The sequence below is a fragment of the Anolis sagrei genome, chromosome 6, assembly GCF_037176765.1.
Source record: "Anolis sagrei isolate rAnoSag1 chromosome 6, rAnoSag1.mat, whole genome shotgun sequence".
Taxonomy (NCBI): domain Eukaryota; kingdom Metazoa; phylum Chordata; class Lepidosauria; order Squamata; family Dactyloidae; genus Anolis; species Anolis sagrei.
Genome location: NC_090026.1, coordinates 29052058 through 29062823, shown reverse-complemented (window position 1 = coordinate 29062823; position 10766 = coordinate 29052058).

Below are 10766 nucleotides of genomic sequence, written 5' to 3'. Positions count from 1 at the left end.
ACAGCATTTACATACATAGGCAAATATTCAATGGCTTTACACACATATACAATGGGATACACAGACACAAGCAAAGGCAGAGGCTTCTCCTTTCATTTCCGGCTTCTGGGAAGTGACCTGAAGAGTGGCCGAACCTTCAGGTCAAGCTGAGGAGCCTGCGTTGTCATCTCCTGATAGTGTGGCCGGCAAGATTGCTTGGAGCATCTCTTTGCCTTTTCCCACTGAAGTGGTCCTATTTGTCTACTCACATTATATGTTTTCGAACTGCTAGGCTGGCAGGAACTGGCGTTAACAGACGGGAGGTCACCCCGTCTTGCCGATCGAACTGCCAACCTTCAGGTCAGCAGTTCAGCCGCACAAGGATTTAACCTGTCATACCACCGCAGCTTCTTGGATGGTTTTTCTGCTATCAGCTGAAATAAAAAACTCAATCTTTCGATCTTCGATTTTTTTTGTTTCTGGTAAGAAAAAGTACAGAAGGGGAAAACATGTTGTGTGCCTTCAAATTGATTCCAACTTACTGTATCACTAAGATAAACCTGTCAAAGAGTTTTCTAGTGCTGAGAGTGAATGACTTACTCAAGGCCACCCAGTGGTTTCCTTTTCTATTGTAGAATCAAACCATAGTCCCTAGGGTCATAGTTCAATGCTCAAACCACAACGCAGTGACTGTTATGGTTGCAAATAGAAGATATAGGGTGGACACCATGCAGAATTCTGTGCTTGAGGCAAGTCAGTTGCATAACGAAATTCTTCAGTCTAGAAGCACCCAAATATATCACAGTTTGAAACAGCATTATATGGTCAGTGTAGGCTAAAAGAATGCAGTTCAAGGAAATTAATCTACATGATAGGAGTCCCATATATATGAGTTCCAAACTGCATTATATGGTTGTATAGATGGACCCTAAAGTGAGGGAGCACGTAAAGGCAAAAGGGCAAAATTATGTAGAGAGAGATGTTTTTCTACTACTGCAGCAAGAGACCTGCCAACCAGCAGCAAAATGTATGCATCACAAAAACATTTTCGTTATTTACTGGGTTGCTGTGAGTTTTCCGGTCTGTATGGACATGTTCCAGAAACTATCTCCTGACATTTTGCTAACATCTATGGCAGGCATCCTCAGAAATTGAGGGGTTTGTTGGAAACTAAGTAAGTGTTTGTTATTTAATTTAGTACTCTATTTGTACTGCCATAGGCGAAAGAGTTGCTTTAAAATGTCCACTCAAGCTACTAGGTATCTTTGTCAGAAGAGGGACATCTGGATTGCTGTAAGTTTTTTGAGCTGTATGGCCATCTTCCAGAAGCATTCTCTCCTGACACTTTGCCTGCATCTATGACAGGCATCCTCAGAGGTTGCGAGGAACATGGCCATACAGCCCAAAAAACTTTCAGCAACCCAGTGATTCTGGCCATGAAAGCCTTTGACAATACATCTCTGCGGGGAGAAACTGTTCCAAGACGCATGAAAAGAGGTACATCTGTTTTCTTTTCAACCTTGGGCAGCAAAATCTTGGGTTGGTCCCGTCTCAATAATAGTACTGGAATTCAGGCTCATCTAATGGGAATTGAACTGCTGCAGCCGTTGTGAACCGCTCCGCTAATTGCATCTTAACTGCTAAAGAGGTGTTTCACAATCACTTAAACCATTCAAACACATTAACACATATTTTGAAAGTTGGCACCGAAAAGGGCTGAGCTCACAGGTACCAAAGTTGAGTGGATGCCAACGGCAGGCTTGGCAGCTTAAGCTGCTCTCTCACACCAGCAAACTATTATATCCTTCTTCAAACATGTCCAAAGGGCGGTAGCTGTGTTAGCCCACTGCAAGCAAAACTCACAAAGAGTCTTACAGCACCTTGAAGGCTAACAAGTTTGATTTGGCACAAGCTTTCATGGGCTGCCATCCAATAAACCTTATGCCAAAAATAACTTGTTAAACTTTCAAGGATTACAGCTCTTCCTTGCTGCTCTTCCTTTTATGTAGTCATTATTTCGTTCCCTTGTAATGTGCTGCCATCCAGCGGCCCTTTTATTATTAGCTTTTAGATACACAGTACAAAACTATATGTGGTTATCCCTTCATATTTGTAGATTTGACTTTTAAAGGTTTGATTTAAATATTCGCTTTAGGACTCTAGGTCCTCCAGTTCACTGCTGAAGGAGCTGGAAATTTCTGGAGATTTCCTTGATAGGAAACTATAAATCCTCCATTGCAATTCCATGATCCATAGAGATTATAGAAATTCCTAGAGATGTGTTGTCTCAAGTAAAAAAAGCAATATATTTATTTGTGTTTTTTCACTTTCCCGGAGGTCCCTAATCTCAGTGAATGTGGAAGGCTGACTGTGCTTGAGATGCAGATCTGATCGAGCTGAATAGGACCTAACTTTCATGCAAATGTGGATATAATTGCAACTTCAGAGCTTATAATTTGGTGCTTGTGGTCGTTAATAGATTTATATAGCATAATTTTAAGACCCACAAGGATTACTCATATATCAAAGTCTCCATATCTTTTAAATGTAAATTTGGAGTTGAAGGAACACAATAACAATAATGTTTGAACTTGATACATTTGTATTGTTAAGGATTTAGGACTTTATCGTACCAACGTGTTATTCTGTTACAATCATGTAGATTGTGGATGCATACCAGGTTGAACATCTTCAATTTTGCACCTTTTCATTAATGCAAGGATTCAATTTTTTTGGTCCTGCAATCATATTTCTGTACATGTTCATAATCCCGCCTTTCTAAACGAGTCTGGTTCCTTATTTTTAAACTATTTTAGCATTAAAACAGCATTTATAAACAATAAAAAAGGCAAACCATAAATCTATATGTAAAATAAAAGTGAAAATATGTTTGTTTGTATGTATGGGGCTATGTTTGCATGTGTAAAACATATCCAGAGAGTCCTGTGGCTCCCACCAATGATGGATCTGGTCCAAACTTGGTACACAGATATACAGAAAACATTGGAGGAGTTTTGAGATAATTGACTCTGGACGATAGAAGTTATAGTTCACCCACATCCAGAGAGCACTGTGAACTCCGCCAGCAATGGAGCTGGACCAAACTTGGCTCACATACCCACTTTGTAGTTTTTGGGGGCAATGACATATGGCAATGCAGAGAGCACTGTGAGTCCCACAGAAGATGGAACTAACTTGGAACACATACCCACCATGACCAACTTTACATACAGGTGGTGTCTGATCCTGGATGATGGGAGTTGTAGTTCACCCACACCCAGAGAGTACTGTGAACTCTACTGGAAATGGAACTGGACCAACCTGGCACATATACCAAACATGTTCAGCATAACATACTGGAGGGGTTTGGAGGGATTGACCCTGAATGATGGGAGTTGCAATTCATCCACAATCAAAAAGCACTATGAACCCAACTCACTATGGGTCTGGACCACAAATGGCACACATACTCAACATGACCAACTTTAAATACTGATGCACTTTGGGGGCAATGATAGATGGTGATGGGAGTTGTAATTTATCCATATCCCTTTTGTATTTTTGAATGGGCCAATTCATAAAATTCCAAAACAAACTATGATTACAGTACTTTTAATATTTGTCATTAGTAAAGGCAAAGGTAAGGTAATGCTCAAGATCCTGCAAGGAAGACTCCAGCAATACATGGAGCGAGAGTTGCCAGATGTTCAAGCTGGGTTTAGAAAAGGTAGAGGAACGAGAGACCAAATTGCCAATATCCGCTGGATAATGGAGAAAAGCAGGGAGTTTCAGAAAAACATCTACTTCTGCTTCATTGACTATTCTAAAGCCTTTGACTGTGTGGATCATAATAAATTGTGGCAAGTTCTTAGTGGGATGGGCATACCAAGCCACCTTGTCTCTCTCCTGAGGAATCTGTACAAGGACCAAGAAGCAACTGTAAGAACTGACCAAGGAACAACAGACTGGTTCAAGATTGGGAAAGGCGTACGGCAAGGCTGCATCCTCTCACCCAACCTTTTTAACTTGTATGCAGAACACATCATGCGATGTGCGGGGCTTGATGAATGCAAAGCTGGGGTGAAAATTGCTGGAAGAAACATTAACAACCTCAGATATGCAGATGACACCACTCTGATGGCCGAAAGCGAGGAGGAGCTGAGGAGCCTTCTAATCAAGGTGAAAGAAGAAAGCGCAAAAGCTGGGTTGCAGCTAAACGTCAAAAAAACCAAGATTATGGCAACAAGAATGATTGACAACTGGAAAATAGAGGGAGAAACCGTGGAGGCCGTGACAGACTTTGTATTTCTAGGTGCAAAGATTACTGCAGATGCAGACTGTGGCCAGGAAATCAGAAGACGCTTACTTCTTGGGAGGAGAGCAATGTCCAGTCTCGATAAAATAGTAAAGAGTAGAGACATCAGACTGGCAACAAAGATCCGCCTAGTCAAAGCCATGGTATTCCCTGTAGTCACCTACGGATGTGAGAGCTGGACCTTCGGGAAGGCTGAGCGAAGGAAGATCGATGCTTTTGAGCTGTGGTGCTGGAGGAAAGTGCTGAGAGTGCCTTGGACTGCGAGAAGATCCAACCAGTCCATCCTCCAGGAAATAAAGCCCGACTGCTCACTGGAGGGAAAGATACTAGAGACAAAGTTGAAGTACTTTGGCCACATCATGAGGAGACAGGAAAGCCTAGAGAAGACAATTATGCTGGGGAAAGTGGAAGGCAAAAGGAAGAGGGGCCGACCAAGGGCAAGATGGATGGATGGCATCCTTGAAGTGACTGGACTGACCTTGAAAGAGCTGGGGGTGGTGACGGCCGACAGGGAGCTCTGGCGTGGGCTGGTCCATGAGGTCACGAAGAGTCGGAGACGACTGAACGAATGAACAACAACAAAAAGGCAAAGGTTTTCCCCTGACATGAAGTCCAGTTGTGTCTGACTCTGGGGGTTGGTGCTCATCTCAATTTCTAAGCTGAAGAGCCGGTGTTGTCCATAGACACCTCCAAGGTCATGTGGCCAGCATGACTGCATGGAGTGTTGTTACCTTCCCACTGGAGTAATACTTATTGATCTACTCACATCTGCATTTTTCGAACTGTAAGGTTGGCAGAAGCTGGGCTCACACCGCTCCAAAGATTCAAACCTGCAACATTTCAATCAGCAGGTTCAGCAGCTCAGTGGTTTAACCCACTACGCCACCAGGGGCTCCTAATATTTGTCATTAGAAAATAACTAACCTGGTACCTTCATCAGGTATCTAAGCTAGTATGAAATAAATGAGAAATAGTGAGCTTTGGAAATGGTGTGGAGAGAGGAGAAGAATCCCAACCTCTGATGTGACTTTATTGCCAGTTTGCCAGAACAGAGGTGGAAGGCCCCCATTAGACCAAGGTAGGTGATGGGAATATTGTGGGACTGGGAGCTATTGGCGCCATGCGATAGGGAACATCTCCAAAGATGAAATGTTTTACGAATGGTTACCAAAGGTGACGGTTCTACTGCAATGCCAGTTTGACTGCCTTGTATTATAATAATTCAGATTTTCAAATCAATTTGCTTCCAATGCAGATAAGCTTTCAGCAACGTATCAGCTCTGAGAAAAGGCAAAGAATACTGTACTTTATTGATGTGCTTTTAAATAATTTATAATTCAATTCCATTTTAATATTGTAATTGTTTTAACATTAAACATTTTGCAATTTCATCTGTATACCTTTTTAACTCTTTAAATCGTGGTATGAGCATTTTCAGATATCATTTTTGAGAGAAAAGTAGAAATGAATTGAAATGAAATAAATAATGAAACACATTTGGTATAAATGTAACATTCCCTATTTTTTAAAATACTATTGATACATTTCAGCATCAATCACTCTAATTAAATGCCACCTTCTCTGCAAAAGTGGGATTCACTGTGTTTTTCCAGAAAAAAAGGGATATAAACAAAAATGGCTTATTTATTGTATTATAACTGTGACATGACTGATTGACCTGAGGAGAAAAATGTTAGGCATCACAAAAGCTGGCAACAAAGATTGACTCATCTTTAATAAAAGACCATACAAATCCAAGCGTGATCTTATAGTGATGCCTCTATTAGAGCAACCAAAAGTCCCAAAATACAACTTCTGATGCTCAGAAGCCAGCATGATGCATTTTGTACCTGTGGGTTGGCTGTTTTGAGTCTCCTTATGGAGAGAAAAAGTTGGGTATATATAAACATTAATAATAATAATAATAATAATAATAATAATAATAATGTGGGAATCGCTACATACTTTCATGCTTCTACGTTTGTTTCAGATATTCCTCTCAAAAGCACCGGGATTGTGGCGCAGCTGGCTGAGTATCAGCTGCATTAAGATCACTCTGACCAAAAGGTCATGAGTTCGAAGCCAGCCCGGGCTGGAGTGGGTGTCCAGCCATTGTGTAGCCCATTGTCGACGTTTGCAACCCGAAAGACAGTTGCATCTGTCAAGTAGGAAAATAAGGTACCACCTTGTGTGGGAGGATAAATTTAACTAATTTATGAGGCCATAAAGAAAGAAGACTCCGGGGAATGTGGAATGCGGAAGAACTTCATCGGTGTCGTTGATGGACGATGAAAAGCAGCAGCTCCCCTGGCGGCCAGAAAAAAAAGTTAAATAGCCTTTGTCTGTTAAATGTTGTTTGTCAAACTGGCATTGAATGTTTGCCATATATGTGTTTACTGTAATCCGCCCTGAGTCCCCTGCGGGGTGAGAAGGGCGGAATATAAGAACTGTAAATAAATAAATAAATAAATATAAAGACAGTCAATATTCAGAAGGCCACTGGAGGGCAGCCTTTTATATAGAATACAGTTCGCCCTCCATATTTGCATGTTTACTTTTCCGGATTTGATTATTCATGGATATTTTTAACATGTTTTCTCTAGGAATCTCTGGGTTCTTCAGCGTGGGTTCTGCCAAGTTGTACTGGAGGAACTAGAGATATTATTTTCTAGACATTTATATGTCTCATCCTAGCCCCCCCTCCCAGGTGGTGCAGCAGAACTTGCTGACCAAAAGGTTGGCGGTTTGGATCTGGGGAGCGGAGTGAGCTCCTGTTGTTCTGCCAACTTCTGCCAACCCAGCAGTTCGAAAACATGCAAATGTGAGTAGATCTGGCGGGAAGGTAACTATGCTCTATGCAGTCATGCTGGCCACATGACTTTGGAGGTGTCTATGGACAACGCCGGCTCTTTGGCTTAGAAATGGACATGAGCATCTCCCCCCAGAGTCAGACACAAATAGACTTAATGTCAGGGGAAATCTTTACCTTTACCTTGTAGGTCTTCCAGTGCAATTCTATGACCAACTTCTGGCAGATTCATAGATTCATAAAGAGGTGTTTTCTCCAGTATATGCAGTTTCCAACTTTTGTGGGTGTCCTGTGCTGTTACCCCAGTGAAGGTGATGGGCTGATTGAAGTTATTGTCATTGGATTGTGTCATGTCATTGTTAGCTGCCTTGGGTCCCTATGGAGAGAATGGCAGGATATAAATAAAGCAAGTAGATAAGTAAAAATAAAATGAATTCAGCAGATTAACAAAAAAAAAAAAGTTTCCTTGCATACTGCACACATCCTTCTGTCTGGAGGTAGTGAGCATCAATAGGCTACAACAAAAGAGGGAGGCATCAGCATGATACTAAACGGTTTGGGACCCACATACCTTCGTGACCGTATCTCTCTCCATGAATCAGCCTGAGCTCTTCGATCTTCGATCTTCGATCTTCGGGGGAGGCTCTCCTTTCGCCCCTGCCATTATCACAGGCCCATCTTGTGGGTACAAGGGAGAGAGCCTTCTCCTCTGTGGCCCCTGACTCTGGAACTCATTGCCTGGTGAGACTAGGCAAGCCCCCACCTTAGAAACCTTCATGAAGAATCTCAAAACCTGGCTTTTCTGTTGCGCTTTTGGAGAGTAGCCATACAACCATACACTGTAGCTCCCCCTCAAAGTTTTTGTTTCTATAGTACACTTCTCCCCACTTGTATGAAGGCCTGTTTTGTATGACCCCATTTCTTTATGAGCTTCTCCCTCACAAATAATCTGCTCCCATTACATTCCTATCTCACCCTGAGGTTTTAGTATTTTATCTTGCACATGCGGCCCGCTTGTTGTCGTTGTGATTGTGAATGATTTTGTATTGTATTGTTATATTGCTTACTGTACTCATATATTTTATGTATTTTACTGTGTTGTTGCTTGTACTTTGGTTTTTATTTTATTTTATTTTATTGTAATATGTTGTTGGGCGTGGCCTCATGTAAGTCACCTCAAGTGCCCGCTGGGGAGATGGTGGTGGGGTATAAATGAAGATTATTATTATTACTACTACTACTAGGAGGAATTCTTTAAAGTGCATATACCAAAAGGTCATTCTCCCTTCTCCATTTGAAGCAGTGGTTCCCAACCTATGGTCTGTGGACCACCAGTGACCCGCAAGAACTAAAATATGTTCCTCAGCCTCATAATTACTACACAGTTGCAACAAGAGTGACTGGTCTCACAAAACCCTCTTATAGTGCCGAGGCTTATTAAATATGGTTTTATGTGGGCGAGCAGATGCCGACTAATGGATGGCATATGTTCTATATCAGAAACTAGGGCCAATGTGGTCTAGCCAATGCAATTTTCTGAATCTGTACCCCAAATAACCAAACCGAATCTAATTTGACCAAAAACTGATTTATAACCCTTTTGGTACTAATGTTGGTCAAAGCGGTCCCTGGTCAAAAAAAGGTTGGGAACCACTGATTTGAAGGATGTGGGGTTTTGTTACGCACTGATTTTTTTGGTGCACTCTTAATAATTATGCAACGTTGTATGCCAGTAGACAAATAAAATAAATAAACATGGTGGCAAAGAGATGAGGATGAAGGGGAACATCATTGGTTAAGCTGAAACCCTGAATGGGAACAACCATGTCCATTGTGCCTTGTCCCAGCAATGGATGAAAAACTCTTCTCCATCCCCACTCCCATTGCTGTAGCTTCAGAAGCAGAAAAGGCCAGGTCCATCATACCTAGGCTCTTCTTCCTTCCCAATGGAGAGAAACAACACCAGCCAGAATCTGCTAGACATAAACCCTTCTCTGTCTGCAATTTCCTCTTCCTTGTGTGCCACTTCTTTTTAGATTGGAAGCTGGATGGCAGGGAACTGATAAATTAACAACTGTAAACTTCTCATGTGGGAGCCAGTGTGGTATAGATCCTTCTTGCCCTTTGCTGAATGAAGCATTTGTTGATTTTCTTAGTGGGCTTGTAGATAGTAGGCTGTGTTTTTTCATCAGTCTCCCAATGCGGTCAGTGGTTCCCTTGATATATGGTAGGAACACTTTCCCCCGAGTAGATCTTTGTCTTTACTCTTGTGGCTTGTTCTTGCAGCTCCTCTGATGTCCGTAGTGAATTATCAATTGGCCTGTAGAGCTCAGTTTAGGTGGTTCAGTTCACCTTGGAGGAGGTGGGGTTCGCAGATTCTTTTTGCACGGTCTGCCTGGGCTTTAGGTGTGCTTCTTTTTTGACCTAGGTGATGGTTGGAGTTTTTATGTAAGTATCTATCTATGCGTGTAGGTTTTCTGTAAACTGTGTGTACCAATTGCTGATTTGGTTTGTGGATGATCAGGACATCTAGAAATTGTAGTTTTCCCTCATTTTCTTTTTCCATGGTGAATTGGATGCTTGGGTGGATGCTGTTAAGGTGGTCCAAGAACTTGTTTAGTTCTCCTCCTCCATGCCTCCAAAGGGTGAAGGTGTCATCCACAAATCTGAACCATATAGTGGAGCGGTTCTCAACCTGGGGGTTGCGACCCAAAGGAGGGTTGTTTGGCCATTTTTGGGGGGTCGCGAAGCTGCCTTGGCTAGGCCCACCCCCTCCAAAATGGCTATCTACCCCCTGAGCCAGCCACATGGCATTCCTGGCAGGCTCTTCCTGCTGCTCTTCCCACAGACTTGTGGGTAGTCAGGAGGAGGAGCTTTGGAGGCAAAGGCAGGGGGAAGAAGACTTCCCTCTGGTCAGGCCTGCAAGGTGAGTTAACTTCTTCCTGCCGTCCTCAATGCCATCCTTGGAGACTTCCCCCCAAGCCTCTATTTTCTGTTGATTATGGGAGTTCTCTGTGCCAAGTTTGAGTCAATTCCATGGTTGCATGAGTTCAGAGTGCTCTTTGATGGCAGAGGAACTATATATCCCATCAGCTCCAAAATGCCAAGGTCTATATTCCCCAAGCCTCTCCAGTATTTTCTGTTGATCATGGGAGTTCTCTGTGCTAAGTTTGAGTCAATTCAATGGTTGCATGAGTTCAGAATGCTCTTTCATGGCAGAGGAACTATATATCCCATCAGCTCCAAAATGCCAAGGTTTATATTCCCCAAACTTATCCAGTTTTTCTGTTGATCATGTGAGTTCTGTATTCCAAGTTTGGTTCGATTCTATTGTTGTACTTCAGAATGCTCTTTGATGGCAGAGGAATTATTCCTCCCAACAACTCCCAAATGTCAGGAAAATAACCCCAAAACTCCCCAGTAATTTCTGTTGCTTATGTGAGTTCTGTATGCCAAGCTCGTTCAATTCCATTTTGTTGGAGTTCAGAATGCTCTTTGATGGCAGAGGAACTATAAATCCCAGCAACTGCAACCTCCAAATATCAAGATCAATTTCCCCCAAACTCCACCATTGTTCAAATTTGGGTGTATTTTCATGCCAAGTTTGGTCCAGATCCATAGTCATTTGGGTTCACGGTGCTTTCTGGATGTAGGTGAACTACA